Source organism: Odocoileus virginianus, chromosome 5 (assembly GCF_023699985.2).
Source record: "Odocoileus virginianus isolate 20LAN1187 ecotype Illinois chromosome 5, Ovbor_1.2, whole genome shotgun sequence".
In the NCBI taxonomy this organism is placed as follows: Eukaryota; Metazoa; Chordata; class Mammalia; order Artiodactyla; family Cervidae; genus Odocoileus; species Odocoileus virginianus.
Genome location: NC_069678.1, coordinates 30,097,163 through 30,121,939, shown reverse-complemented (window position 1 = coordinate 30,121,939; position 24,777 = coordinate 30,097,163). Strand labels below are relative to the sequence as shown.

The following is a 24,777-nucleotide window of genomic DNA, read 5'->3' as shown; positions in this document are numbered from 1 at the left end:
TGAAGAAATACAATACAAAATTATGAGTACAAAATTAGGTACAATAGTAAACAATTATTTAGGCTAAAAATAAATCGCACATTAAAAAAGCTGAGAAACATAAAAATATTACAAAGTCTGTGAAAATAACAGAGTTTTTTAAAATTAATTTATCAACTGACAAACCATTCAAACCTTTTCCCTACCCCTTTTTTGGGTGCCTATCCTTAATGCCATTTCCTACAGCTATAATTTAAATATGTTTCCACTGGAAATAGAAAGGGTTTATCAAACTTTTTTTTGATTGCTGGAATCAAAGTTTGCTTTCAATTGCCCAAGACATATGGCTTTATTGAAATACTGATATAGGCTATGCCCTATAGGCACAAGAATTCTACTATATTTGATTACATATTATTCCCATAAAAAGGTACATTTATAATTGATATGCTGAATTGCTGAGTGTATTCCTGTTGAGTGAGAACTCCATTTTTATTAGGCATTAATTTTACATGTTTGAAGATTGGAAGAATTTCCCATTGACTAGTTTTTATATTATCCACATGTTCTAAACTTCATTTCTCTTTCACCAACTACATAGCCTCAGGTGCCTTGAAACACTTTCATATTGCAGAGCACTCTGGCACTCTTAGAAGTCCATTTCTCTATGAGGTAGCTAGCGTTAGCTTAACTATAAATGAAAATGACTGCAACCACTTAAAAGTATCTTACTAGACCCTACTTGTTTCTGGCCATATCCCCGAAATGATTGCTACTACTTAAGCAGCACCTGACAAACATGTGACAGAAAAGAAGTATAAGTGGAAAAAAAATAGTCTTAACCAACTGCAATTAAAATATGTAAAAATTTTCTTAGGGCCCTCATAGCATTGTGAAATGTGCTCACACAAAAGAGGGCCACTGAAGCTAAGATTAAACTTCAGTAGGTTTATTGTAAATCCTCCTTTGGGAGAATATTAAGGACTGAGTCCTAAAGTACTCCAATATGAAAAGTTTGAGGGACAAAGAGGGACCACAAAGAAAGCTGAGAAAGAGAGGAGTGATCAGTGCAATTGGAGGAAACTCAAGAGAAATATAGTCTTTGGAAACTTTGAAGAACATGTATCAAAGAGAAGAAATTGATTACCTGTATGAAATAAGATGAGGAATGAGGATTGCCCATTGGATTCAGCATTGTGGAGGTCATTTGTGACATTAACCAGAGAAGCTTTGTGAATGAATGGAAGAAAAATACGATGTGATGGGTTGAAAAGAGAATTAGGGTGAGAGAAACCATAGGCAAATAATGTAGGCAACCATTTCAATAAGCTTTTCTGTAAAGGGGATTGAGATATGGACATTTGGGTGGCAGGGGTAGTAGAGTCAAGGAGACTGTTTTGGGTATACTGAGAGGAATGATTCAGTAGAAGATAAAACTCTTATAGCACAGGAAAGAGACAAGGAAATGAAGGGGTTGACTTTAGATAGTTGCTTCAATCATTCATCAATGGTAACAGAAAAGGGCTGGGTATGTGAATGCACATGTTAGCAGATGGTGGAGTCTGTGGAAATTTTATTCTGAGGGCTCTCATTTTCTCAGTGTGGAAGAAAGCATGGTCACTAGCTTCCTACTGGGAGTGAGGATGCAATAGAAAGTGTTTGAGATAAGAAGAGAAGGGGTGTGGATTATTATCTAGTGGAGTGAGAAAGTGGATGGCTTAGGGAAGCTTAGTAGGATTTCTGGACAACATTAAGGGTTCATCTTGAACTATGGTTTTTTTTATTCAAATTGTGTAGTCAGGAGCTCTTTTATAGACATTTTTCTGTACAGGTACAGGGGATGAAGCAGGTTAAATTTGTCTGTGGGATCAGGTGCAAAAATGAGCTGAGAGGAAAATAAGTACTTGTGGGAATTTGAGATGACTGATAGGATGGCCTTTACCTTGTGGGTGATTTTTGAATGAATATTTGAAAGAGGAGAGCGACTGAATCCAGGGAAGGCAGATTATGTATCTTTGAAATGAATTACATAAATAATTTAAGTAATGTGCTAGGCAATGACAAGCTTAGCATTTCGATGAAACTAAAACATTTATAAATGTCATAACTGAAATTGTCTGACCCCAAGAGCCCCAGTGAGTTTGCCTATTGTTACTCATTTGATGGGCAATATTAGTTCCTCCTTTCCTTTCAACTATGTATTAATACTCCATTCTGAAGCAAAAGCAGAAAATTCAGCAACCTCTGTACGTCCACTTTTGGTGTGCATTCTGCTTCTTGTATTTATCCTCTCCTTACTATTTTTCACCTTCAGTGTTGATAAGATAACAGAATCAAGCCCAAAGTAATAATGTAATGAACTGTTTCCTTTTTTCCTCAGTAACATCTAGCCCTGGTAAATATGGAGTTCTTAGCTTCCTTCATAATAGTAGCCAGATAATCGTGATGAATCCTTAGGCTCTGTGGTCCTCATTACCAGTTGAGTTTCTTCTCTGGGATGGGAACTTTCTTTACGCAATGGAAATAAATCATTTGAGCTGAATCTGCAGAATGAATATATTGTCTTAAAGAGTCTTCATCTTAGTTCAAGATGCTATTAAAAATACTATAGGGTGATGGTTTAAACAAAAAGCATTTATTTCTCTCATGTGTGGAGGATAAGCAGTCCAAGATGAAGGCATGGCAGACTTGGTATCTGGTGAGAGACGGCATCCTGGTTCATAGTCCATTTCCTCACTGTTTCCTTACATGGCTAAAGGGGCAAGGGAGCTGTCTGAGGTCTCTTTTAAGGCCACTAATTGTACTCATGAGAACTTTAGTCTCATGACCTAATTATCTCCCAAAGGCCCTACCTTCTAATTCTATCACATTGAGGATTAGAGTTTCAACGTATGAATTTTAGGGGGACACAAATATTCAACCCATAACAGTCTTGGTTTCCAATCTTGCCAAGAGTAAAGTGTCATGGATTTAGGGGAAGGAGATAATTTGAACTTTAATAAGTTATCCCAAGCCCTTCCCTAACTAAAGTCTTGAGATAACTTAGTGAAGTAACATTTATTATTATATTACAGAGACAGAAAAGAATGCATATTAAGGTGAAATTTTATTAAGAAATCCTATAGTCTTCATCCAATATGATTTTTAAATTCAGAAAGTAACATTTCTAGAGAAAGGATTGTTTTCTTGACAGCATATAAATACTTCCCCTTCTAAACCTCAAGTATCACTTACCACTCCTTTGACAAGTAATATATGTCCCACAGTCAATACTACCTCATTCAGACAGAGGAAACAAGCTCTATCAGTGTCGTTTGCTTCAGGATAGACTCTTACACAAAGCCTTCCAGTATTTGATCAATTGATCCCTTGGACCTGAGGGACAGGAAATCCATGGGCTCACATGCTATTTTGGTGGTTGTTAGGAGAAAAAGCCAGATTCTAGGAGACAGTGTTCTGTCTCTAGTGTATATTTTTGAGATGTACATTCTCTGTGCAGTGCATGTGAATGAGAGAGAGTGTGTGTGTGTGTGTAAGCAGCAAGAAGAAGATTGTTTTGACTAAAAAAATAGCAAACCAGTAATAGAGTATTATGTTGTTTTTCAAACTAAAATATAGCTTAATAGGTTTATTTAAAATGAAATAGCATAATATACCCTAAATCAGAGTGTATTAAAGTAGGAAAAGTAAGTATTGTTACAGGAAAGTTTTGTTTTAGCATGTATGCATTGGTTTGTACCATTATTTATTTTTCTTATTGTAGGTTGCACATAAAATATTTGAGGCATTGGTCTAAAGTAACAAGTCCCTTAAGCAATTTACCTCAAAGAGTTATTATAAGGTTCATGCATAAATGTGCACAACATTGAAAATAACCTCTAGCATAAAAATTACTTGGTAATACACAGTGCTTTATTTTCTAATTTTTTATAATAGGATCATGCTATTTTGAATGAAAATTTGAAAAATAAAGATTTTCAAAGTATTAAGTACCTTAAAAACACAAGCATGAACTATATTTTATTGTGAACAATATGTTTTAAAGGGTTTTTAGATCTTTGCATTCAAGGGGTATAGAATGTCATATTTTCTTAGAGTTTTGCATGGCACTGATCCCTCCCTGGGATCTAGCCCAAACTCGGTGGTGACACAGGTTTGGAAACCTCATATCAAAGTTATATTCAAGGAATTTGAACTTGGCCAAGAAGATTGCTTTAAGAGCTCAAAGAGGAAAAGTCAGAGGGTTTGGAGGACGAAAGCCAGTAAAACTAAACTGTTCCTCAAGTTTGAAGGTCAAGGAGGACAATGAAAACATAAGAACAGAGCAGGAAGCAAAGAGCAAATGTTGGATCAAGGTGAGAGGATATGAGCCAGTGTAAGGTCTGGATTTCAGAATGTAAACCTGTGCCCAGTAAAGCATGGATCAGGTGGAGGGAGTCATGGTGACTCAGGCAGGAGGGCAGCAGCAGCAGAAAGCAGCAGTGGAATAAGACAGAGTAATACTCTGCAGCCCCATCTTCACCTTCTGGAGGAGCACGCAGCAGCAGGCAACAGCTGAGTTTAAGGAGCCTGACAGGCTGACTGAATACAGACTTTGCCACTTATTTGCTGTGTGAATGGGAACATGTTAATTAATCTGTGTGGCTTAGTTTCTACAATGTAAAGTGAGGATAATGTAGGATTGCTATGAGGATTGAATAAGTTAATAATTGCAAAGTGCTTAGAACAGTGGCTGTCTCATGCTTTAGCAATAAGTGAATGAAGCACAAGGTGGAATCTAGATTACCGGGAGACATATTAATAACCTCAGATATGCAGATGACACCACTCTTATGGCAGAAAGTGAAGAATTAAAGAGCCTCTTGATGAAAGTGAAAGAGGAGAGAGAAAAACTTGACTTAAAGCTCAACATTAAGAAAACTAATATCATGGCATCCGGTCTCATCACTTCACGGCAAATAGATGGGAAACAATGGAAACAGTGGCTGACTTTATTTTTTTGGGCTCCAAAATCACTGCAGATGGTGACTGAAGCCATGAAATTAAAAGACTCTTGCTCCTTGGAAGAAAAGCTATGACCAACCTAGACAGCTTTTTAAAAAACAGAGACATTACTTTGCCAACAAAGATCCGTTTAGTCAAGGCTATGGTTTTTCCAGTAGTCATGTATGGATGGGAGAGTTGGACTATAAAGAAAGCTGAGTGCCAAAGAACCGATATTTTGAACTGTGGTATTGGAGAAGACTTGAGAGTCCCTTGGACTGCAAGGAAATCCAACCAGTCCATCCTAAAGGAGATCAATCCCGAGTGTTCACTGAAAGGACTGATACTGAAGCTGAAACTTCAATACTTTGGCCACCTCATGTGAAGAGTTGACTCATTTGAAAAGACCCTGATGCTGGGAAAGATTGAAGGCTGGAGGAGAAGGGGACGACAGAGGATGAGATAGTTGGATGGCATCACCAACTCAATGGAGATGAGTCTGAGTAAACTCTGTGAGTGGTGATGGACAGGGAGGCCTGGTGTGCTGCAGTCCACGGGGTCGCAACGAGTCAGACACCACTGAGCAACTGAACTGAACTGAACTGAAGGGTTTGATAAATAAATAACTAAATTGTCACCATGGCTTTTCACTTGACTTTCTCTGTGTATTTCTCACCTTTCTCCCTGCCTTTATTCAAGCAGGGAGTTAAGCTCAGTGTTTGGGCTCATCATATTTATTCTGTGTATATGCTCTAGGTGTTTATTGTATACTTTATTTTAAAAATTTTCAAGGGCAGCAATAGGAGGTAGAAATGTTCCCTCTGATTGGAAGAGTGCAGGAATCCTTTGTGGTCACTTGCCCCTCTGGGAAAGGCTGGGTGGGGCCCCTGGGGAGGCTGGGATGCCCTGTTTAGGTGCTCCAACTCTCTTCAAAGATGTCCTAAACCAAGGGTAGTGCTGCAGCAGGCAAGCTGCTGGCCCCAAAGAGACCATGCCGATCTCAGATGTATACAGTAGGGAGTGATGTGTTTTGACCAAAAGTCCTCCCCAGTGCCTTGATTCTTTTGTGAGATGCTTAACTTTGCTCAATCCAGGGGAGGAGACTAGGTGAGGAGCAGGAGGACAGAAAACTTCAAGAAGGACTGAGGCTGAATTTTCTTCTAGTTTTAGAGAAAGGGGTGGCTCAGAATCTGAGTTTTATTTTGGTTTAAGAAAATTTTTAAAATATCTCTCACACACCCAAGTTTATAAACTGAAAATTATACAGGACATAGCCATGTTTTCTGATAGCTTCCCTTCTTCACCTACTGAGTTGCTTTTCATTTTAATCAAAAGTGTTAGAAATGGGGGGAAAAAAATCCCCTGATGATGTCATCCCCTACCCCCAGCACTCTCCTGTCTCAAATAGGGACACAGAGCCTTGTTTTTAGCCCAGCTATCACATCTGAACCCACAAGAACACTATGGCCTGGCCTCGGGGATTTGGATGAAGAAGAACCTCTCCCAGTTTAGTTTTGTGCCTAATTATTACCAGAAAAATCTGTGCACCAACCTGTCAGGTTATGCTCTTTACGCAGACAGCTGTCACAACAATGAAAATAGGCTTTCCTGAACAAGGTGGCCAATGTGACATAAATGAAAGCCAACTGTCCCAGGACTGAACAGCCAGAGAACACAAATGAGGACCCCTTAGCACTCACACTCTAATTATGATCGCCCCTGGCAGAGCACACTCTGCCGAGGGTCTGGAGGCTCGCTTAGGAGGTGTTTTCCAAGTACTTGCAGTCAACCTGGCTACTCCGCAGGGCTGATTTCTGCTGCTCTGCACTGTGCCACCTACTTGATTGTTCTGCTTGGACTCCTTTCACCACTTCAGGCTGGTTACCCCAAAGATCTGCTGACCTGGCTGTTAGTTGATCTGGATTCTGCAGCTGCTGCCTCTGACATCTAAACAGCTCGGCTCTGCCTTCAGTAGTCTTGATCTGCTGGGGGTCAGATCTCTGCTGATTCATCTCATATGTTGGTGCCATCTCTGCATTCTGCTTAGACCAGGGACAAGGAGCATACTCTGTATTGTTGCCTGGACTCTGATATAGAGGTTAATGATGTAGCTCTTTTCTTTTTTTCATTCCCCTAGACAGCTGAGTTGGAATAGTCTCAAGGAGCATCCTCTGTATTGTTGCCTAGACTCTGATATAGAGATTAATGATGTAGCTCTTTTCTTTTTTCATTCCCCTAGACAGCTGAGTTGGAATAGTCTCAAGTAATGACCACTGTATGTACCTAGAATTACCCTTTCCTCAAGTGCTTTTCCTGATCCTGGCTCCTTGGGCTAGACTCTTCTTCAAGTGATTTCCATGTTAAGGCTCCTTGGTCTGCTAAGCAAATTTAAAAGAACTCCTTTCCAGTCACCACCATCTCATCCCTCTCCCCAGGTCTTCACACAGGCCTACATAGGTCTGAACCCTAATTGTGGATAGAGTTTAAATTTTTGTCCCAGGGGCTCTTTGATCTCCAGAAAAATCAGTAGATGCACACAAAATCTTACTGGGGAAGGGGAGGGGGTTACGACCCAATCTCACACTGGTTATGTCTCAGCCTTGGTTTTAGCTGGACGCTCTACATGAAATGATATCCCACATGTAGACTATGTACATTTAAATGCAGGGATGATGATGATGATGATTTATAATAATAATCAACATTTCTCGAGCTCTTTTCATGTGCCAGGCATTGTACTGGATATCCTCTAAATAAAATATGCCCTATCTTATTTAATCTTTGCAATGATCCTGTGAAGTAGTTGTGGACTACATCAATGTGGACTACAGATAAGGACTCAAAAGCACAGAGGATGAGTAACTTACCTGAGGTTCTATATGACTGGATAGGGATTTAGTTTCAGGAAGTCTAATTTCTGAACCCACCACTGTATCCCTGAAGGATGTGGTGCTTTATGAATGTCCTCTGTGCCAGGGTGTGGCGAGGAGGATTTCCTCCTGTTGTTTAGACACCCCCTGACTCTTCTTTGTATGGAGGTGAAAAGGCTAATTAACCTGGATAAATAATATCTCATTAATCCATTTGCACTGTTCTAAAGAATTAGAACCTGCGGTTATGGGGCCGCAAAGAGTTGGACACGACTGAGCGACTGAACTGAACTGAAAAGAATTAGGACAGAGAGCTCCTAGGTCACTGTGTTAGTCCCTCCCTAAAACAGATCCTTTGAGGAGTGACTACTACCATTTTTTTCAATAATATTCAGTAAGCACACAGATATTCACTAAGCACGTTGCCAAAGGTGGCAGTCTTGTTTGCTTGTCTTTTACTTCTTCTAAGGTGCAAGGCAAATGTAACACTGACTAGTAATCAGAGGACTGCATTATTGATGTATAGTAAAATGCTAAGCAATATGATGTATGTTGTTATTTATTAGGTGGGTTAATGAGGAGTTGGGAAAATTGCCATCCTTTTATATCTATTCCTTTTTTTATTCATGTCTCTACCTTTATCATTGAAGACAATAATGGCCATAACATCTTAGAATTACATCTAAGGAAAACATTCTATCTATCTGAAAATGTACACTGTGACAAGTTTTGTCAGTCAGCAAAACCAGTGGGCATTTTGGCCAGAATGCTAGGCACTTTTTGGCTAGTACCAGAGGAGGCTGGCCGGCAAAGACCTTGAATTTGAATTGGGGATACTGGAAATCATCAAGAGTTAATAGATGTGGGGGGTTGTGCTGCTAATTATTGGTGAAATGGAAGGACTCATCTGGAAGTACTTTGTTTTTCCCGTGTGCTAACAACATTTCTGTTCTTTCTTTCTTTTTAAACTAATGATTTAAGTTTGTGACCTTGATAAACACGTGCTGTGCTTACTTTGGCAAAAGTCTGAAATTCACTACTCTCCCCAGGTGATACTTAGGATGATAGTTTGAATTCAGGTACAGAAAGGCAATTCTTAGCTATCTTTAATTATTAATTAGGTTAACAAGGAGAGAAGAAAATAGGCCACTGCTACTTGTATTCAAAGTGCTGTCAAATATAGAATGTGTCCCTCATTCACTGTCTTATTCATTATATATCATGCTCTTAATTGTTTTTATTTAAAAATAAATCACCTGTGTTTTGTTAAGTTCACTGAAATTTTTACTTTTTTGTTAAAATTTTGTTCTAAATAGTCTTCTGTTCAATTACTTGTGAGAAACTTAGTAATAATTACAATTACAAAATAAATGCATCTCACATTTTTTTTAAACAACACTTGCATAATATTTAGCATTTCATTAATAGCTCTAAAAACAATGAGGCACAAATATTGCCAGAAATGTATTATAAGGGCCAGCTCCTGAGGTTGACAGGCATTTTAAAATGAAGGTATTGAAGCATTTGAAGACTTTCTCCATTTGTATATAGTCAGAACAAGACAATTGTTTCCCAGACATGGTTTATTTGTTGCTCGTGTTTTGTGAGCAAGTGTTTGTGTGGGCCTGACTTTCACTGTCATCTTCTCTTTCCAGATATATACCACATTTTGAAAAAAACAAAAGCCCTTTTTGGAATTTGTTCAGTTATTCAGTTGTGTCCAGCTCTTTGTGACCCCATGGACTGTAGCACATCAGGCTTCTCTGTCCTTCATTATCTCCTGGACTTTGCTCAAATTCATGTCCATTGAATCAGTGATGCCATCCAACCATATCATTCCCTCTTGTCCCCTTCTTCTCCTGCCTTCAATCTTCAATCTTTCCCAGCATCAGGATCTTTTCCAATGAGTCAGCTCAGGTGGCCAAAGTACTGGAGCTTCAGCTTCAGCATCAGTCCTATTTCTCATGTTTTACTGAGTGTTATTCTTTTCAAAATTGTCATCTGGGAACAATGCCATCATTTCTGTCAGATCTGCTGGTTAAATCTTTGTGTAGGGGATAGACCTGGAACAGGATGTCTCCTACAGACCAAAGAAATTTCTCTACTGAACTTGGTTCTGCTTGAAAGGGGGATCATTTCCAACATGAGAGTATCCAAGTCACATCCCCACCCCTCCAGTTGCAGGGTCAATGAGTCTGTGTATTTCTGGCCCCAGAGTTATTCATCAATGATAATTTGGGCGTGCAAATGTTTACCTTCTGCTTCTTCAAGGTTTTACTTGTTTTCTTAACTTTGTAATTATTATTTGAGCTCTGAGTGGTAACATGCACTCTGGCATAAAGGGGAGGTAGGGAAGTAGAGAAACAACCTGGATTAAAATTTTAGAAACAACTGTGATGCAAACAGAAGATAAGGAATAGCATTCTAAAGCTATCAGAGGGATGAGGAATGAACTCAGTTTAGACAATAGTAGGCATTTAATTGGAAAATGTTTGGTGAATGAGAAACGAAGTTTTGTGCAAGTACAATGAGTGAGTCTGTGTTTTTTTTTTTTTTTTTTTTTTTTTTGCATTTTAGAAAGTGTGATGTTTTATTTCTCCTTAGTTATTAGGTTCAGTTCAGTTCAGTCACTCAGTAGTGTCCAACTCTTTGCGACTCCATGAACCCCAGCATGCCAGGGCTCCCTGTCCATCACCAACTCCTGGAGTCCATGCAAACCCATGTCCATTGAGTCGGTGATCCTATCCAACCATCTCATCCTTTGTCTTCCCCTTCTCCTCCTGCCCTCAATCTTTCCCAGCATCAGGGTCTTTTCCAATGGGTCAGCTCTTCGCTTCAGATGGCCAAAGTATTGGAGTTTCAGCTTCAACATCAGTCCTTCCAATGAACACCCAGGACTGATCTCCTTTAGGATGAACTGGTTGGATCTCCTTGCAATCCAAGGGACTCTCAAGAGTCTTCTCCAACACCACAGTTCAAAAGCATCAATTCTTCAGTGGTCAGCTGTCTTTATAGTCCAACTCTCAAATCCATACATGACTACTGGAAAAACCATAGCCTTGACTAGATGGAGCTTTGTTGACAAAGTAATGTCTCTGCTTTTTAATATGCTGTCTAGGTTGGTCATAACTTTCCTTCCAAGGAGTAAGTGTCTTTTAATTTCATGGCTGCAATCACCATCTGCAGTGATTTTGGAGCCCCCCAAAATAAGGTCAGCTACTGTTTCCACTGTTTCCCCATCTATCGGCTGTGAAGTGATGGGACTGAATGCCATGATCTTAGTTTTCTGAATGTTGAGTTTTAAGCCAAATTTTTCACTCTCCTCTTTCACTTTCTTTTTTTTTTTTTCATTTATTTTTATTAGTTGGAGGCTAATTATTTTACAATATTGTAGTGATTTTTGTCATACACTGACATGAATTAGCCATGGATTTACATGTATTCCCCATCCCGATCCCCCGTCCCACCTCCGTCTCGACCCGATCCCTTTGGCTCTTCCCAGTGCACCAGGTCCGGGCACTTGTCTCATGCATCCAACCTGGGCTGGTGATCTGTTTCACCATAGATAATATACATGTTTCGACACTGTTCTCATGAAACATCCCACCTTGGCCTTCTCCCAAAGAGTCCAAAAGTCTGTTCTATACATCTGTGTCTCTTTTTCTGTTTTGCATATAGGGTTATCGTTACCATCTTTCTAAATTCCATATATGTGTTAGTATACTATAATGTTCTTCTTCTTTCTGGCTTACTTCACTCTGTATAATGGGCTCCAGTTTCATCCATCTCATTAGAACTGATTCAAATGAATTCTTTTTAATGGCTGAGTAATATTCCATGGTGTATATGTACCACAGCTTCCTCATCCATTCGTCTGCTGATGGGCATCTAGGTTGCTTCCATGTCCTGGCTATTATAAACAGTGCTACAATGAACATTGGGGTGCACGTGTCTCTTTCAGATCTGGTTTCCTCGGTGTGTATGCCCAGAAGTGGGATTGCTGGGTCATATGGCAGTTCTATTTCCAGTTTTTTAAGAAATCTCCACACTGTTTTCCATAGTGGCTGTACTAGTTTGCATTCCTGCCAACAGTGTAAGAGGGTTCCCTTTTCTCCACACCCTCTCCAGCATTTATTGCTTGTAGACTTTTGGATAGCAGCCATCCTGACTGGCGTGTAATGGTACCTCATTGTGGTTTTGATTTGCATTTCTCTGATAATGAGTGATGTTGAGCATCTTTTCATGTGTTTGTTAGCCATCTGTATGTCTTCCTTGGAGAAATGTCTGTTTAGTTCTTTGGCCCATTTTTTGATTGGGTCATTTATTTTTCTGGAGTTGAGCTGCAGGAGTTGCTTGTATATTTTTGAGATTAATCCTTTGTCTGTTGCTTCGTTTGCTATTGTTTTCTCCCAATCTGAGGGCTGTCTTTTCACCTTGCTTATAGTTTCCTTTGTTATGCAAAAGCTTTTAAGTTTCATTAGGTCCCATTTGTTTATTTTTGCTTTTGTTTCTAAAATTCTGGGATGTGGGTCATAGAGGATCCTGCTGTGTGATTTATGTCAGAGAGTGTTTTGCCTATGTTCTCCTCTAGGAGTTTTATAGTTTCTGGTCTTACATTTAGATCTTTAATCCATTTTGAGTTTATTTTTGTGTATGGTGTTAGAAAGTGTTCTAGTTTCATTCTTTTACAAGTGGTTGACCAGTTTTCCCAGCACCACTTGTTAAAGAGGTTGTCTTTTTTCCATTGTATATCCTTGCCTCCTTTGTCGAAGATAAGGTGACCATAGGTTCGTGGATTTATCTCTGGGCTTTCTATTCTGTTCCATTGATCTATATTTCTGCCTTTGTGCCAGTACCATACTGTCTTGATGACTGTGGCTTTGTAGTATAGTCTGAAGTCAGGCAGGTTGATTCCTCCAGTTACCTCTTTCACTTTCATCAAGAGGCTCTTTAAGTCTTCTTCATTTTCTGCCATAAGAGTGGTGTCATCTGCATATCTGAGGTTATTGATGTTTCTCCCAGCAATCTTGATTCCAGCTTGTGCTTCATCCAGCCCAGCATTTCACATGAAGTACTCTGCATATAAGTTAAATAAGCAGGGTGACAATATACAGCCATGAAGTACTCCTTTTCCTATTTGGAACCAGTCTGTTGTTCCATGTTCAGTTCTATCTGTTGTATACAGGTTTCTCAAGAGGCAGGTCAGGTGGTCTGGTATTCCTATCTGTTTCAGAATTTTCCACAATTTATTGTGATCCACACAGTCAAAAGCTTTGGCATAGTCAATAAAGCAGAAATAGATATTTTTCCTGGAACTCTCTTGTCTTTTCAATGATCCAACGGATGTTGGCAATTTGATCTCTGGTTCCTCTGCCTTTTCTAAAACCAGCTTGAACATCTGGAAGTTCATGGTTCAGATATTGCTGAAGCCTGGCTTGGAGAATTTTGAGCATTAATTTACTATGTAAATGGAATTTACTTTGTAAATTAACTTTACTATATAAAAGTAGAATAAATGTAAATGTAAAAGTAAAATGTACTTTACTATGTAAAACGCAAACTCATTTACATTCACTTATTTGCCATTGTTTTCTTATATCTTCTCACACATACACACTTATATATGCAAGTATAAGGATAAATCTAAATAAGTAGTTGACTCTATAAAATGCAATAGTATGTAAGATGTATATCTACACAATGTATGCTTTAAAACAACACTATTACTGTTTCATTCATTCACTACTCATTTAGAACCTCCCACATATTTACTATTTTTGTTGCTCTTCACTCCTTCCTATATCTCTACCTCTTCACATTTCATTCTATTTTCAGTTGCAAACCTCAGGTTCTTAAATTCTGCTATTATTTCCTAGAATTTTCCCTCAGTTATTTTAAAGTTCCCTATATCACTATCCATAGGTTCCAGCTCCCTGGCAACATTTTCAAGCTTGACTTGGAACTTGGATTGTGGTGTAATCGCCCAGTAAACATGCTCTAGGACATGGTCTGAGTCCCAATAACTCATCTGCTATCTTGCCAGTGGTAGAAATTTCACTTGATAAACATTAAACATTTTAACCTTAACAAAATAAAATATCTCTTATTTTTACTGTTGTTTCTTGTACCTAGTTATCCTAGCTTGTATGCTGGACATTGTATTTTGAAATTGTTGAAATAAAATATGCCTGAGCATTATGTTACCTTTCTCTAAAGAGGATTTTCATTTACTTTGTCAGGTATGTAGGAGAAGTAGCAATCATTGTAGGTATGCATGATCAGTCACGCCCAACTCTTTGTGACCCCATGGACTGAAGCCTGCCAGGCTCTCCTGTCCATGGAATTTTTCAGACAATAATACTGGAGTGGGTTGCCATTTCCTACTCCGAGGGATCTTCCTGACCCAGGGATCCAACCTGCGTCTCTTGTGTCTCTTGCATTGGCAGGCAGATTCTTTACCATTGTGCAACCTAGGAAGTCCAGTAGCAGTCAGAGTTGATCTTAAGTTCAGGACCAGGTGACTCAAAGCCAGGCTGCAGTCTATGCCCTGGACAATATCGGACAAAGAGAACTTTCTCCATCCTGACAACTTGATAGATATCAGCTTTCTACACTGGTCCAAACAAGTTCAGTGAGGGTAACTAAAGAGTTGAAAATGTTTCTCATTGAGTAATAATGAAAAACACTGGAGTTATTATTTTTACTAAAGAAGAAAAATATCAGTGTTGATTTTATTATAATTAATTTCTGAAGAACTACTATTCTATTCTTTATACCTACTCCACAAGGAATGAGAAAAAATAAGCTTGAAATCTCCCAAGGGTGAAAATCATACATTTAATGAATAAATGACAAAATCAATTAGCAGTGCTGTACAGGCCCCAAACTAGTTTTTATAGGCTCCTACCTAGTCTGCGTCAATCTTCTCCATGTTTGGCATGAGGGTAGCAGATACCCACCCTTCTTTTGCCAAACATTAGAGCAATCTCTTTGTCCCTCTTCTCTCAAACTAGGCACTGTACTGTTTGTATCTTACTTGAGTCTTTGATAGTATCTTTCCTGAAGATTTATGTCTGAAATAGTTTCTCCTTTTTCATCTTTCTTCCCTTAAAGCGCTCTTTGTTCAGTCAAAAGTAATAAGACTTATTCCCTCCAACACACTTGCCTAATTTCCCTCTTCCTAAAGGCTGAGAGCTATGTAATTAGGTAAGTTCTTCCCTGCTACTTTAGGAAAAAAATCTCTAGAGAAAATTAGCTCTCCTTTTGAGTACTCAGAGGTATGAGATTCCTAATATTAAAAATTAATATTTTCCTAAATATTCAATTATTAAGTGCATGGACAATGTGTATAGGGTATTTAATGAGGTATCTGCCCCATAGTACATACTCAATAAATGGCAATTGATACTACTATTACCACTATTCCTACTACTACTCCTCCTCCCACTACTAAAATTTTAAGATCCCAAACAACAAGATTCTTTCCAGCTCTGTTGCATTGGTGTGGCCTCATGAAAAAGTAAAGCAACATGGTGGCAACTTGAGAGGTGCTCCTCTGGCTGTGGTTTGGCTGTATACTCAAGATCAGAGGAGCCCTCCTTTAGAATCAGGGTTTGCAACTATGTATCAGGACAAACACATCATCAGTGCCTAAAAGATAATTTGGCCATAGCTGTGACTCTGTAACATTCCTTTCTGGTGGGATTAATTTCTGAAATGACATTCTGAGCTAGGGATTTCAACTATCCTTCCCTCCATTATTTTGGGAATGCTTGAAGAGTGCAGAATGGAGGGTTTTCTGAATGTGACTTTTTTAAAAGTGATATTGAGTTTTAAGATCATTTTAAAATAGAACATGGAGGAGGTTCTAAAAGAGTGACATTGAAACTATAAAGATAACTTCTGGTAGATATGTTTTAAAAGGCATAATCATGATTTAATTTTTATTTGGGTTAAGATGACTTTATATGGTTGGGTAGGCTGGCAGTTAAATAACAAAATATTAGGGGAGGGGTTTAAACATAAAAATCCTTGTGTTTTGTCTCAAATATTTGATGAACTATTTAATCTGTGCCAATTGTAGCAAAAGTGTAAAAGGTACTGAACTGTATTTCAGGGACGACTACTACTATCCTACAGTTTAACGTTGCTATGTCAGCATCAGGCCATCTACAAGTTAGACAGACAGAAGAAACACTATAATGTGAACTTTCATTGTTGAATGTTGAAGAAATGAAGTGATTAGCTGATACAGGATGGAAATTTGAACAAAGTCATTCTATTTTTCACAAGAAAACCAATAAATAAAAATGATGCCAGCCAACAGGAGACATTTGCTCTATATTACTGATTTGTTCTGTAAATACTTCTAGCTACTGAATGTGTGATACACTGAAAGTAAAAAACAAAGCATTTTTATTGACTGAGATGGGAGAAGTTCACCATTATATTAAAGAATACATGTAAATCCATGGCTAATTCATTTCAATGTACGACAAAAACTACTGTAATGATGTAAAGTAATTAGCCTCCAACTAATAAAAATAAATGAAAAAAAAAAGAAGTTTTGATTATTATAGTGTTACAAATGGTTAGAGATTTCTGATGAGCTGTTTCTTCTGGCTGTTTTTTGAGTAGGACAGAGCAAGTGAGCTCTTCTTGATGAAATCTCAGCACTACTGGCCAAAGGTGGGAGACACTTTAGATTTATGTTTCCTCAAATAGAACTTGGAGAAGGAAATGTAAACTCACCTCAGTATTCTCGCCTAGGAAATTCCGTGGACAGAAGACTAGTGGGCTATAGTCCATGGGGTCACAAAAGAATCAAACATGACTTATTGACTAAACAACCACACAATAGAGTTTAGCTTCCTCAGAAAAAGAGACACGTGTAGTACTTTCTATGGTTGGCTGAGATTTCCTCAGATGGCAGATTAGGCCAAAGCTGTCTGACAAAATCATATGAAGGCAATTTAGCTGCAGGGGATAGTTTAGAGTAACCTTAGCTTTTTGAATTTTACAAGATCTGAATCATCTTTTGTTTCGATGAATAGTAGTTTTACTTTCCGAGCTTCAACAACAGAGCTCAATATATTTGAAGTGCAATTACCAATATTGAGGATTATAGTCACCTAACTTGGCAGTCTATTACTCTTTTCTTTGGCTCACTCCTTTAATCAAGGGCATTTTAGGGGCCAAATTTGACAGCCGCAGTGCTGGAGACAGATTGGGAACAAGATTCTGGGATAAGTTACATTTTCTCTAGCTTTTGTGTCAAAGCAATTGGCAATCTATTAGAAAGTTTCATTGTCTGCATCAAAGCCAGGAAGGTGTAAGCCACTATTTCTCTGGCAGAAGTAACAGTAGGATAAAGTGGTTTTGATAAAATCTCATTATATCCACATCTATGGGATCAAAGGAGGAGAAAAAGAGCCTATTTTTATTGGGAAGAAATGTTGGTGTTTCATGGTTTTTCTCCTCTGGATGTTGGAAGTCCTGGGGTAACTCAGCTACACGGTGATGTTGCACTCCTATGCCTACTGTCTTTCTAATGCTGTTCTTCAGATATATCAGAACCTCTTGGAGAACAGCAGCATCAACATCAGCACCACCAGTAACCACCACCACACAATAATTACAGTGGCAGCATTTTTCTGGGCCTCAGCTGGTGGCTTATTCTGGTTCAGTGCATTTACTATAGTGAGTTATTTTGATTTGTAACTAATTTTAGTAATTTCCAATAAGATCATAAACCATCTTTATTTCTCCTTAACCCTCTTTTCAATTTCTTTGCTCTCTGTAACTCCCTTTCCTTTCTCTCCGCTGGGTACCAAAAGCAACTTCACACAACAACTGTTTCTCTGTTATACCCCTTGGGTCTATGTGACATAAAGATCTGACATAGTTATGTCACATAACTATGTGACATAGTGTATCTCTCCAGTTATTCGTCAGGACTTCAAAGGCCTATCCATTTGCTTAGATACTGTTGCACAAAAGTATAGTACATGAAGAGGACATTCTCCTTCTGAACTGATAGTTAGGATACTTCTCTGAAAGGAAGGAGCACAAGTTTTCCATTGGTTGGCTGATGGAAGGAAAGCAAAGAGGCAAGCTTTGGAGAAAGTTGCTATTCCTGGCTCCTATTGCTATGGTTGGACCATATTCACAACCTCAAGTCTCAGTGAAGTATTATATATATCCTTTGAATGTGTCTTCTATATTTTTAAGAAGCATTCTGGCCAGATACATGGTGAAAGGACTTTGTGGTTAATTAAAGATCTGTGGTAGAGTGCTGCTTACAATTAATTTTGCATCCTGTGCCAGTAGGTATCAAATAATTAAGCTATATAGTAGAGGTTAGCTTATTTCTTTAAATAATTTATAACAGGTGCAGACATTGTGGATACATATTTTTTTTAAGATTTGTTTTTTGACGTGAACAATTTTAAAGTGTTTTACTGAATTTGTTATAATACTGCTTCTATTTTTTTTTTGTCTGCATGTCATGTGTGGTCTTAGCTCCCCAACCAGGGATTGAACCTGCACCCTCTGCATTGGAAGGAGAAGTCTTAACCACTGGACCACCATGGGAGACCCCAGACATTGTAGCCAAAGTATAGAAGAATTTGAGTTTTCGTTAGCTTGCTGAGGAAATGTTCCCCATGATAACTGCTCTATCTTATAATTCCTCAACAACATTACCATTAGCATGGGCTCATGAAGCCTTCTATTTGTTAAAGTATTCAACACATATTATCTTGAAGAACTTTTAAAAACTAACCCTTTTGAGTTTGAAGACATAGTGAATAAAATTCAAAACTGAAGCCTGTTTCTCTATACTACCCCCTCCTTTGTTTTTTTCTTGAGTTAGAAGGTTAATTCTAATTCTTTATCATCCAAAGTGTCAGCCTCCTTATTATAATGCTAGATCATATACTGGAATGTCCCTTATCAAACATGACTGGATAATTATTAAAATACTCTGTATTTTTCTCCAGCTGTTTTCTTTCTGCATAAACAAATTGCTAAGTTCAATTGGTTTCCATTTGCACTTCATTGCTTCTTGACAACAAATATGCTGCAAAAATGAGTTGCCTCTGGGTGTTTCTAATCTCCAAGGGCAGAAGAAACAAACCTGTGCATGATTTCTCTAATTTAAAAACAAAAAAAACACACTTCTTAAAAATCTAACACACTTTAAAAATATTGTACAACATTAACTCTTAGATTTCAGAAAGATGCAGTATCTGTTTCCACAATTCCTGAATTTTTTCATTTGATATTTGAGGATGTTATTTTATCAAATGGAAGAAAGGGCATCATCTTCAGGCAATAAGATGTATCACCAAATATCCAGAACACAGAAATGCCATCATATTTAGACAATGAAGAATTAATTTCCATTCTGACTAACCAGGATTACATGGTTTAAAGTTCAGAAGAGTAGTGATTTATTTTTCAGTAGGTTCAGCTTGACCTGGTTTGATTGCATTTCATTCTGTGAAAACAAAATCACAACAGTGTGTAACAATTGTTGCTCTGACTGTAGTGTCTGAGGAGCACATATTTGGCACGCATCAGAACTGTGATTTAGTCACAGGTTTGTTGATTTCTTCAGCTCCCATGACCAGATTTGTTTGTAGAGTTTGGATTTTTGTCGTTTCTCTCATGCTTCAGGAAAAGGATAGCACATTGTAGAGCCTACTTTACTTTATATCTAAGAATGGGATTGTGAATTAAAAAAAAAATGTAAGTATGTCTTGGGCCGAATTCTTATGTCTTTCTTTAGATGATAAAGTAGTTAAGATATTGCTCTTTAAAACCATACAAATTTGGGATTAGAGACCCAGATCCACCAATTACTAGATCCATAATGCTGGGCAAATTACTAACCTCTGATAAGAAGTATTTAAATCACTAGGTCCTTGTTAGATATTGTGAGGTAATGCACATAAAGTGATTAATCTAGAACTGGACACAAAATAAGGCCAGAAGAATTCTTTATTATCTTTATTGTTATTGTTGTTATTAATAGAAACCATGACTACATACGCAAGTCATACTATATGAAAAAACATCCAAAATTTTTCTTATTTGTTGTTAAGTTTTTCAATGTCCATGGAATGAGTGTCAGGAGTATAAATCACAGGTGTCTCCAGTTATTGATGGAGTACCAATTTCAGTACCAATCTGAAAGCAGGATAGTCTTTTAACTTTGGAAAGACAGAGGTTCACCTTGACAATACTAATGAAAATTCTTTTAAATTTTATTCATTTGTTTTATTTCATCTTTCATTACAACCCTATTAGTTAGGAATGACCTTGCTTGTTTTTAAATAAACTGAGATTCAGAGAAGTTGAATAATCTAATGATCACATAATAGGCAAAGCAAAAACCGGAGTTTGGTTGATCCAGTGAAAATTGCTCTTTTGTTTTGCCATGCATGGTTACATCTTTTTGACATACAGTTTCTGAAACCATATTCTGATATAATTATTTTTCTATTTAATAATGTAATAATTCCTTATGTTTGATAAGTTAAAGTATACAAAAGCATAAAGATGATTAAAAAACATAACCTGTAATCCTATCACCGTGAGTTAGTCACCTTAGTATTTTGGTGTTTTTATCTGTCAAATACATAGTTACCTGATAGCTTTTTTTGAGACATGACATTGTTAATATATAGAGGAATCCTTTGTTTTTATTCTCAGGTGATATTTTTTATAGACTTCTTTCAGAAAACCCTTGGGTCTTGGCACTCGGTTTTCCACCACCAGCACAAGAATCGTCATCTTTCCTTTGTTTTCAGCATGTAAAATATGCTGGCATGTAAGGGAATGATCTGGCATGTGAATATCTATTTTTACAGGATAAACTTCAAATGGCCAAAGTGATGCCAACGAGAGGTGAAAGAGTCTCTGCTAGCTAAGAAATAGTCACATTCAGAGCTGAGCGAAAGGAGAAAGAACTATACCAGAAAGTATTTCACTAAAATCTAGGTATAGTTAAGTTTCATTTATTTTGCCTACAGTTATTTTCTGATTCACATGATTAGGTAATGAAATGAGTATGAAAAGAGGGAAAACATTGTATTGAGTGTAGATGATAGAAAGGTGTAGGAATGATGGATGGTGCTCCCTCAGTGAGTGGTGCCCCTTGGATGGGAGGTAATTGAAGACAATCTGTTGAGTTTGACCACCAGTGATGACCTATCCAAGTCAAAGGTCTAGTTCTTGAAGCTGATTGCGTTTCATGGGCTTTGATCTTCTACTGACAGGTAAGAATCTGGGGTGTGTGCATGTGTGCATGCGCATGTGTGTGTGAGTGTATAGGCCAACATGTATTTGTAATGCCATTCAAGATACAGATGTCTGGGAGGTATTATTATTTTTCTTTAATTTATGTTTATTTTTGGCTTATTAAGGACCTCATGGGGGTCAGAGGTGGGAGTACACCAGGCAATCTGCTTTTAAAAAAGCAATTTCCCCTCACTTTTGTTTATATCAAATATATTATTTATTTTTTATCTTTAAAGAAAGTGTAAAATTATTATTTTTAAAATTCATTTGTTTTCTTCTAAAGATAGTCTTAAGGGATTTCTATACCCAGGACTCCACAACACACACTGCTGATTTTGAGATTTGGATTTTGGTTTGAAGCCAATTTTTCATCTCTTTAGCTTCGCTTTTAGTCTTTCTAAATCCATAAATGCTGAATGCCAGAATGTTAATGTAAACTGACCTTGGGCCCAGTTTGCAATTGATCCCTAATTACCCAGTGAAAACTGATACAGGACCCAAGGAGACTGGAGAGCTGAATGATGGGGTTAGATGATAAATTAAAGCCTGTGAAGAAAGTAAAAAATAGAAATGGATGATGGTGAAATTTTTCTAAAAATTTATTTTCCTTCATCAGAACCTGAATAAATAGCCCTGTAGTAGAGTCAACTTTGAAAAACAGTAATGTTACTTAGACAGATCATACACTTTCTACTGACATTTGATTAGTCCTACTATGTTTTATAGAGGACACTGTTACTTTAGTCATCCTAGAGCGCTTGCGGACTCTTGAAATATGATGTTTTCTTGTTTTCAAGCCTCTGTCCTCTTTCTTGAAATTTTATCCTTCAAAATGCAATTTAGCAATTGTTCTGGGAAATTGTCCCTCTCCTCTTCTCTTTATTCTCAGTATCTAGCATCAGGTCAAGTACTAGATGTCCAATACATTTTAAGACAATCTGTAAATGATATAGGGATCAAAACTGCTGGTGAGAAAATTACTTCTTTCCATTGGAGAAAGGCATTGCAGAGAGGTACAGTTTCAGAGGTGGGGAAAAGGAAGGAAGACTTGAAGAATATAAAATTTTTATGCATGAACTTTTTTTAGATGACTTAAAAATTACTTCTGATAAAAAATTAGAAAAAGGTGAATATCCAACTACATTTCTACAATTGTCTCTGAGTCAATAATAATCAAATATTTGTATCAAAATAATAAATATTACTAGTTCTTGCTTTTTTCGTGCTTGTGTGCTAAGTTGCCTCAATAGTGTCTGACTCTTTACAAACCTATGGACTCTGTAGCCCGCCAGGCTCCTCTCTCCATGGGGATTCTCCAGGCAAGAGTACTAGAGTGGGTTGCCATGCCTTCCTCCAGGATATCTTTCTAACCCAGGGATTGAACCTGTGTCTCCTACATCTACCTGCATTGGCAGGCAGGTTCTTTACTACTGGTGCCACCTGGGAAGCCCTAGAAAAGTTTTATGTTCATTTTTGGAACAGAAGCTAGTTTTTATTTAATTTCCTACAAATTTTAATAATACTCTTACTAAAGTCTGAGGACCTAAGAAAGAAGTGGAGTGGTTAGAAAAAAGGTTAAGTGTGTTAAAAATATAAAAATCTGAAAAATGTCTCAAAATGATTAAATAAGGCAATTTTATAAAATTTAAAAAAGATGGCATTGATTGGAAGTTGGTTTTGTCTAGAAATATGAGTCAGAAAATATGTAGCAAATATTTTTCAGAATTTATTTTAAACCTGTTTTTATAAAAGACTAAAAGCAATGAATGGCATATTGGGAAAATATTTTCATGCTTGAGACTGTAGATAGAATGAATCAAGGGAAATATAGGCTCTTACTCAAAAAGAAAGTTTATCACATTTTAAAATTCCACAGTTCAAGTCTTATAATACTATTGTATTGAGTCCTGAAATAAGTCTATTAGTTCATGAGAAGTCAGGCATTGCTAAGTAATCAGAGAGTTCAGAGGAATCAGAATTTCAGAACTGGAATGAACCTGAAATATAATCTAGTCTGGCCTTTTTATTCTATAACTGAAGAATCTGAAGCTTAGAGAATGAGATGGATTGTCCAGGGTGACCTAGGGAATTACTAATAGAGTGGGAACCAGGAGTCTAGAATTTAGGAGCTCAGCCTGGAGCCCACTGCTGTTGACACTGTATCATGCTAGGTTATGTGTCAATAATGTCTTTACTAGCAATTATGTATGGCATTAAACTGTTGCCCTGGCTGGATAGATTTCCATTCTTGAGAATGATGAAGTGTAAGTACAATTGTTGTTGTTGAGTCACTCAATTGTGTCCAACTCTTTGCAACCCCAGGCTTCCCTGTCCTTCACCATCTCCTGGAGCTTGCTCAAACTCAAGTCCATTGAGTTGATGATGACATCCAACTATCTCATCCTCTGTTACCCCCTTCTCCTCCTGCCCTTAATCTTTTCCAACATCAGAGTCTTTTACATTTAACAACTATTTATTCAATCCATTGCTATGCTTGGCACTCAGAAAATTGAAAAATAATAGAAGATCCAGTCCCTGCTTTGATGGCATAGGAAATTAGAAGCACCTCGCAAAAGTGTAAACTTTTCAAGGCCTAAATTATCTTACATTCAATGTGTTCTCAGCAGTTGACATAGGACCTGACATATTGGAGGGCCAAGAACTGCTGAGTGAATCAAGTTGGAGAGATGACACATCCCTAATTCATCCCATCATGACCATTAAATGGTTTAACAGCAAATTATGAGCAAGTGCGCTAAGAGGAGGCCTTACAGTGTGACATCCTGTTTTCTAAGTAATGGGAATATTTTTTCAGTTTGTACTCCATTTAGCCTTTGCCTTTTTACAATTTTGTTTTTGTTTGGTTTTTGTAAAGAAGGAAGATAGTGACATTCAAAAAAACTCAACCTTGCCATCTCCACAGCATTGCAAGATATTGAGGTAGCAGGTAAAAGATAAGCCATCTCCCATGGAGAAGACTCAGAAGTATAAAACAGCTTTCCTGGTGGCTCTCCTGCAAAGAAGGAGATTCCTGAATAGGAAAGATCCCCTGGAGAAGGGAATGGCAAACCACTCCAGTGTTCTTGCCTGGAGAATTCCATGGACACAGGAGCCTAGCAGGCTATAGTTCATGGGGTCACAAAGAGTGAGACACAACTAAGTGACTAACATACACATGAAGTGTAAATTACCCTTCAGAATGTACTCCAGCTTAAGGTAAGGGAGCTGCTTTCACAATCCCACACTAGTCAGTCACTGGCTGGGAGCTGCTGGGGGATGAGGGAGAGGTAACCTCCTGCCATTTCCAGCCACCTGTGTCTGCAAGCCAAGTGATTCCAACAGCTTCAGAGCAGTCCTCCAAACCTTCAAATCTCAAGAAGGCAGTTAGAAGCAAAAGCACTCAAAAGTCAAGGGAGGGGCACACAGAAGTGGTGAAGAAAGGGAATCTGGGTAGAGCATTGACAGTATTTATTGTAACGGTAGTTAGCAAACTCTTTCTGTAAAGAGTCAGTAAATATTTTAGGTGCTTCAGACCATGTCATCTTTGCTGCAACTACTCAACTCTGCCCTGACAGTGCAAAAGCAGCCATAGAAACTATATAAGTGAATGAGCATGCCTGTTGCAATAAAACAAAGACAC

At 37.8% G+C, this 24,777-nt stretch overlaps 1 long non-coding RNA gene across 3 annotated transcripts in view; it reads left to right on the top strand.

Moving 5' to 3' along the window:
- LOC139035180 (uncharacterized) overlaps positions 1-19,309 on the top strand; it is a 271,165-nt gene extending 251,856 nt beyond the window's left edge. For all 3 annotated transcript variants that reach the window (XR_011487770.1, XR_011487769.1, XR_011487768.1), the window contains one exon: positions 18,354-19,309. This is a non-coding gene — a long non-coding RNA (uncharacterized lncRNA). The remainder of the gene's footprint in view (positions 1-18,353) is intronic.
- Positions 19,310-24,777: the final 5,468 nt, after the last annotated feature.